Source organism: Phyllostomus discolor, chromosome 2 (genome assembly GCF_004126475.2).
Source record: "Phyllostomus discolor isolate MPI-MPIP mPhyDis1 chromosome 2, mPhyDis1.pri.v3, whole genome shotgun sequence".
NCBI classification, from domain to species: domain Eukaryota; kingdom Metazoa; phylum Chordata; class Mammalia; order Chiroptera; family Phyllostomidae; genus Phyllostomus; species Phyllostomus discolor.
In genome coordinates, this window is record NC_040904.2 from 90107450 (window position 1) to 90114975 (window position 7526).

The 7526-nt window shown below is 35.8% G+C and overlaps 1 pseudogene; it reads left to right on the forward strand.

Annotated features, from left to right (window-relative positions):
- The first annotated feature begins 1866 nt into the window (after positions 1 to 1866).
- Positions 1867 to 3921, forward strand: LOC114488736 (annotated as a pseudogene).
- Positions 3922 to 7526: the final 3605 nt, after the last annotated feature.

Here is a 7526-nt window from a genome sequence, read left to right on the forward strand (position 1 = left end):
CTGTTTCAGTACAGATACAAGATTTTGTATAACAACTGTTACTGTGGCTACCACTTACTAAATTTATGACTTACTCTTACCCTCTATAGTCTATCTGGTTTCTGCCACACAGGGACACATGGCAGATATTGGGAACTTACCTCTTGCCTGCTTTAATTCTTTGAGGGGGCACTAACATATGAAATTTACACAAGATAGAATATCAATTGTGGTTTGCTGTGATAGATAGGCCAAGCATTTTTATATCCCTTTCTACAATAATGATATTTGTTCTGAAATTCAGAGACTTTTTGATGAAATGGCTACTGACTGAACCCATGAACTTACTGCAACACCCATGAAAGGAACCTTGGCCAGAACTCCACTTACCATGGTTTCATAGTCCCCACACTTACTGGGAGCCTTGGTAGTTTCTCAGGCCTGGATATTTTCCTTCTTACAGTGTATACATACTGTGGTGAATTACTGCAGATTTGGGGAAAATGTTTGGGGGGTATCAGTCATCAGGTTGTGATGACATTACAAGGCCCTGTCTCAAGGAGACATGGCCTCCACTACATTTATGGAATCTGTGTATGACAGGCAGCTCAGACCAGAAAACAGGATGAGGGATCAGAATTTTGCAATGTATGAAAGACACTCCCTCTCAGCCCCCCAAATTATCTGCAACAAATAAACATAACTGAATTTATTGCTTACTGAACAATAGCTGGTCTTGGAAAACACTATGTCTCCAAACAATAATTATAGGATTTGAGAAGGAGGGAATTCAAGGATTGGCTAACATGCAGCCAAGAACACATTTAGGGATTGTGTGGTTTCCAGCCAAGCACACCTATAGGAGCAGACTTATTGATTATCTGATCTTAAGAAGCATGGCCTGCTGCTGATTGGCTGACTTCAGAGGCTTGGGTTCTGAGGCAAAGTTGCCACTGATCAAATGGGAGATTTAATTGGCTATAGAAGTAATTTGTTCATGGAATGGGCTGTAACAGAAGAAGAATCTATATTATATTATAATAATTTATTATATTTTATTTATTATATTATATTATTTATATAAATTTATAAAGTTTGTGATGGGAACTTTTCTCCTCAAACAGCAGACAAAAACCTTTGCTCACCACATGTTGTTTTTTTTCTTATTCTATAAGCTAAAGTAAGCTCTAGTTGCTGTCCATTCCTCTTGTCCCTAAAAATACTATGGCCTATTAGACACAGGTCACTATAGCCAAGACACACGGTTACATTGGTGCCTGGTATGATAATTATACCTACTTTGTTTATCATTCTTATTGACACTAGTATATTCAGTTCCATGATGGCACTTGTCACTGTTAACGTTGGCTTCTACAGAATAGTTACTGCCAAAGTTCTCAAGTATACCAGTGGGCTCCCTCACCAAGGAATTACTCAAAGCCTTATGAAACATGTTTCCTTTGGGCCCTTGCAAACAGTATAGTCAAGTGGTAGTTCTCTATACTGGTGTAAAACTCTTTGTAGCCATGCTTATATCTTGTAGTCTTTTGACTCCTTTCTAAATATTTGCAAAGGTAGTACAGATCTCCACATTATTTATTATGGCCATTGTCATTTCCAAGCTTTAGGGAGCCCATATCAGGAGTGTATCACACAAGCTTCAAATGTCTATGCTATGATGCTAGGTTCTGAATGATAAGAGAATGCTTCCATGCCAGTTAATTCTCCCTTGTTCAGCTTTAGCATCCACCCCCATCCTGTCCAGCCCAGTCAATTCTATTCTCCCATGTTTTCTGCTAGTTCCTGCTGGAACACTTTAGGCAGGCCACAGAAATCTATTGGTAGGAAATCAGGGACTAAATGTCCCCTCTCAAGAAATGTTGAGCAATGGCCCTAGTTGTTGGACTGGAAGTAGTGAAGGCAGATGAGGTTCTTGAGGAAAATGAGCATCATGTTATCAGGCAACTATCCAAGGTAAATTCCTTGTATAGCCTTTAAGAATGATAGAAAGCTCTATCAAGTGGAAAATATGTTTTTGCTACTCATAGGTTCTAGCTAAAACAGTGTCTGAGACCACATAAGGCACCATCGCTTTACTGTCTCTATCCAGTCTCAAAGTCAACTTCTTTGCAAAGTCCTTGAATTAAGGGAAGAAATTGTTTGACATTTGTGAAGGCAGACAACTAGGAACATTTAAGAGTACAATAATATGAGTTAAAGATGTGTAAGAGATTGGACATCTGAGAAGAGAATATTATTGATGGTGAAATTTTTTGTGACCATAAAAAATAAGTGTTTAAATTGTGAATAAAGGATGTATTATAATGACATGACACACTGATCTTTTGGGAAGAAAAAAGAAAAGAAAAAATAACAAGAAAGGCTTTGTCAATGGTAAGAACTGAAGTAAAAGGAAGATCAAAGAGTTTGGCCCAGAAGCTCTGAGTGTAGATCATCTCAACTAGGATGGCAGGTCTTTACCTATGAAGGGAAATTATGGGTGAGGGACTTAAGTAGTATGCAAAAGTTTTGTAAAAAGTAATTTAAGTAATATGATAGGGAAGACATGAGCTCATAGAGCTATAAACCTTAGGGATAGAAGCACTTCATATACTAAGCACTGTGCTATGCTCAGACCTTATAATGGATAATCAAGTCAACAAATCTCTTGCTATCATGAAAAATATGTAAGGTAGATAAGCCTTCATGTGCCATTTGTGCATTTTTGTCAACAAGTATGTATTGAATATATTTTGTATGACAGTTAACTATTCATGATATTGTTACTGGCTGTCTACTATTTGACTGACTGTAATATTTTTAAGACAAAAAGAAGCCTAAGAATCACATTCCATTTTGGATGATTCCTACTCTAGTATGAGATTGATTTTGGAAAAAGTTTCGCTATGCTCTTCAAAGGGAAGGAAAAGCCAATGCCTCTGTTTTCCTATCTGGTGTCATAAAACACAAGGAGATTTGACACTTGTTACTATTTGATGCTTTGTCCTAGCATATTGAAGTAGAAATTAAGTGGGACAGTTTCACAGGTGTCTGCCAGATGACTGGGGGAAAGGACGTGTTAGAACTGTGGGCTGTCCTGAGACATTTTGTGAGGTGGAAAAAAAGAAAAGAAAAGAAAAGAAAGGAAAAGAAAAGAAAAGAAAAAAAGAAAGAAAAGAAAAAAATCCAAAAGTGTAGAATGCTTATCCAGAAGGACCAAGAGCTTGGAAAGCAGCTGTCCTAGGGATATATTGTGTAACATAAAGAAAAATTGGCTTTACAGAATAAATATAGTAAAGAACTTAAAAGTAGTCAGGATGGAATGATTGACTTCATCATTCAAATTGACAGAGAAGAAGAGGATATGCATAGTACAATTCTAGTTTTCCAGCAACAACTGAAAGACATAGGCCAATGATTGGCTCAGTGCCAACAGCAGCAGATCAAGCTCCAGCCCCAAGTACTGGCAGGACCACATCTTTCCAGCCGGTAGTGGAGGCAGAGCCCCATCTAAAGACTGCAGTCCACTGGCCAAAGGACCAAGTAACGGCAGTTTCTCCTGACAGAGGACTCCTGGGCCTGGATTTCATAAGGAGGGAGATACAAATGAAGACAGTTTTTTCTTCTTCAGGGAAGGGTAATAAGGCCTCCACCAGTTCAGAGAGAACTGGCAGAGGCAATAGTTACATAAACCAACTCAGTGTTGGGTGTGAAAGTGTAGACTCCCCCAGGGGCAGTGAACACTCTCTCACACTCAAATGGCACAGTCTCTAATCATGACTCTCAAGAGAAGAAAACAGTGACTGGGAAGGGTAACAGCACTCAGGTTCCTGCCATGTTCAGAATGGCTTGGACTCAAGTGTAAATGTACAGAATTCAGTTCTGTGATATTTTTCCAGCTAATTTTATACAGTGGCATTTAATTTAAGAGAGCAAACTATCCAGAAAATTAACAAATTAATACATACTTTTGCCAGAATTTACCTTTTTTGTGGATATGTTTTGTTTGGGTTTTCCTTTTTTTTTTTTTTCTACTTTGCTTCAATATCTCTGCCACTTTGGAAATTGTAGCAGTCAATTACTTTGTTGCTAAAAGGACATTTTGTGTAGGGTCAGGTTATTTTTTAAGAGTTAATGTGAATTTGTAAATGAAAATCTTTCCTTAAAGTATAACATGAAGATGTCTTTATACATCAGTGACCATCTAGAACCTCTGCTGTGCAAGGGCATTCTTCCTCACACTGTTCCTGTACTTATGCACCATTCAGTCTTGTTAGAGTAGATGTGGGATTATGACTGCCAAGATTGCCCAGGACAATAGTTTTATCACTATAAACTGAACTTGTTGGTGGAGTCCTATGGTAGTTTGAGTGTTAGATGCAGTTTTTTCCACCATTCATCTGTGCATTTCTCCATAGGTGACTGAGTGTTTAAGAAACTCGTGTATATAGTTACCCAGTTTTTATGACCTGCCGTGGCCTGTTATTGCATATTGCTCTGTGATTCCAGTATATATTCCCTGTACTGACCAAATCTAAATAAATATATTTATTGTAAAAAAAACTCACAATAAATTAAAAATCCAATGTGGAAAAACACATACCAAAATCCTAGCACCATGTTTAATGGTGGGGAAGTGAGGAAATAAATAGAAGCATTCTCATCAAAGTTAATAATAACACAATAATGATCTTTGTCAAAACTATTTTTTACCATTGCTCAAGAGAATTCAAATAAAACAATCAGGTGGGAGAAAGATATAGAAGCATACATTTGAAAATAAGACAAAATATAAGTTGTAGATAACATGTTTGTTTACCTGGAAAAAAATCCAGAATGCTAATTAGAACATTATTATAAGTGTTGAGAAGTTTTAGAAAGTGTATTGATATAAGATTATTAATAAAAATGTAATCCTTACTATTTATGAACATTGAAAATAAAATAAAAGTCTTTATGATAGTACTATCTAATTAAAATACCTAGGAATAAAATTAAAATAAATGTGTTGAATCTGCATGAAGAAAATGTATAAAGTACAAAGTGTTGTATGTTTCAAACATACAAAATTAAGCAAAATAATAAGTGAATCTGTGTACACATAGTATCCAATCACAACAATGTTGTCTCATATATGCTCCCATCCATGCTATTTTGAATAACTCTAGACATGAAATTACTTCATCCACAAATATTTCTATATGTATTATTTTAATAACTTATTATATTTGATTTCCATTACCCTTTATCACCTATACCCTCATCCACCTTCACCCACTGCCCCCAATCACCACACTGTTGTATGTGTCCATGAGTCTTTTTCTTTTTTGCTTGATCCCTTTACTCTGCAAGCCCCCCAGAGCTATCAGCCTGTTTTGTACCTATGAGTCTGTCTCTACGTTGCTTGATAGTTTCATTTGTTCATTAGATTCCACATATGAGTAAACTCATATGGTATTTTTCTTTTTCTGACTGGTTTATTTTACTTAGCATAATATTCTCCAGATCCATCCATGCTGTTGCAAAAGGTAAAATTTTCTTCTTTTATATGGCCAAGTAACATTCTGTTGTGTAAATGTACCACAGCTATTTTATCCACTTATCTACTGATGCACACTTGAGCTGCTTCCAAATCTTGGCTATTGTTAATAATGCTGCAATGAACAAAGGGGTGCATATATTATTTAGAATTAGTTTTTTAGGTTTCATCAAAAATTCCCAGGAGTAGAATTGCTGGATTATAAGGCAGTTCTGTTTTCAAATTTTTGAAATAACTCCATACTGCTTTTCACAATGGCTGCACCAGTCTACATTCCCACCAACAGTGTTAAAAGTGTTCCCCTTTCTCCACATCCTCACCAACACTAGCTGTTTCAGGATTTATTGATGACAGCCCTTTTGACAGGTGTGAGGTGGTATCGCCTTGTGGTTTTAATTTGAATATGTATTTTAATATCACTAAATATCCAATAATCTTTTCATTAAATTATAACACCTTAATATCATATATCTAATTATCCTTTAGAATATCTAACTTCTGTATTTGTTAAAGCATGTATATTTATATATTTAAGAATATATTATTAAAATTAAAGTTTCAAATATGTGAAACAAATACATTACATGTATATATTACACTACAAGTGTTTTTGTTGAAGGAACTAGACACTGGGTCATTTGTGTTATGTAGTTCCATGCCATGTAGTCCAACTTGTTCCTCTGACATCTGTTTCCCATAAATTACATCTACAACCTTGATCTAATATGAGTTCAATTTTTTTGCCAATACTTTATAAGTAACGCAGTGTTCTTCCATGAGGAGACACATATTGTCTGGTTGTCTCTATTTTTGTAATGTTAAATGCTGTTCATTCTCAATGACTAGATTCATTCATTTAATAAGAATTGAGAAATGGTGATCTTCTAAGTCAAACATTAATCCTTAACTTACTAGCTGAGATATTTCTATAAAGAAGTTTTTCTTCTCCAGTGGCAGAATACATATAGAAAGGCAGATTAAAATTAAAATTTTCCTAAAGTTAGATGTTTTCAAAATAAAGTTTTTTATTTTTTAAATATTACATTGATTATGCTATTACAGTTGTTTCATTTTTTCTACCCCTTATTCCCCTCTGCCCTGTACCACCACTCACACCAGCATTCCCCCACCTTAGTTCATGTCCATGGGTCATACATATAAGTTCTTTGGCTTCTCCATTTCTCATACTATACCTAACCTCTCCCTCTCTATTTTGTACCTACAATTTATGCTTCTTATTCCCTGTACCTTTTCCTCTATTTCCCCCTCCCCCTCCTTGCTGATAACCCTTCTTAAGATCTCTATTTCTGTGATTCTGCTCCTGTTCTAGTTGCTTAGTTGTTTTTTTCTTTTTTTAGATTTGGTTGTTGATAGTTGTAAGTCATTTGTCATTTTACTGTTCATAGTTTTGAACATCTTTTTTCCCTTTACCATTTCAATAAGTCCCTATAACATTTCATATAATAAAAGGTTAGTGATGATGAAATCCTTTAACTTGACCTTATCTGGGAAGCACTTTATCTGCCCTTCCATTCTAAATGATAGCTTTTCTGGATAGAGTAATCTTGTATGTAGGTCCTTGCCTTTCATGACTTCCAATACTTCTTTCCAGCCCCTTCTTATATACAAGGTTTCTTTTGAGAAATCAACTGACAGTCTTATGGGAACTCCTTTGTAGGTAACTGCCTCCTTTTCTTTTGCTGCTTTTAAGATTCTTTCCTTCTCTTGAATCTTGGTTAATGTAATGATGATGTGCCTTCATGTGTGCTTCCTTGGGTCCAACTTCTTTGGGACTCTCTGAGCTTCCTGGACTTTCTGGAAGTCTATTTCCTTTGCCAGATTGGGGAACTTCTCTTTTATTATTTCTTCATATAAGTTTTCCATTACTTGCTCTTCTTCTTCTCCTTCTGGCACCCCTATGACTCAGATGTTGGAATGCTTAAAGTTGTCCTGAAAGTTCCTAAGCCTCTCCTCATTTTTTTTTTAATTCTTATTTCTTCATTCTGTT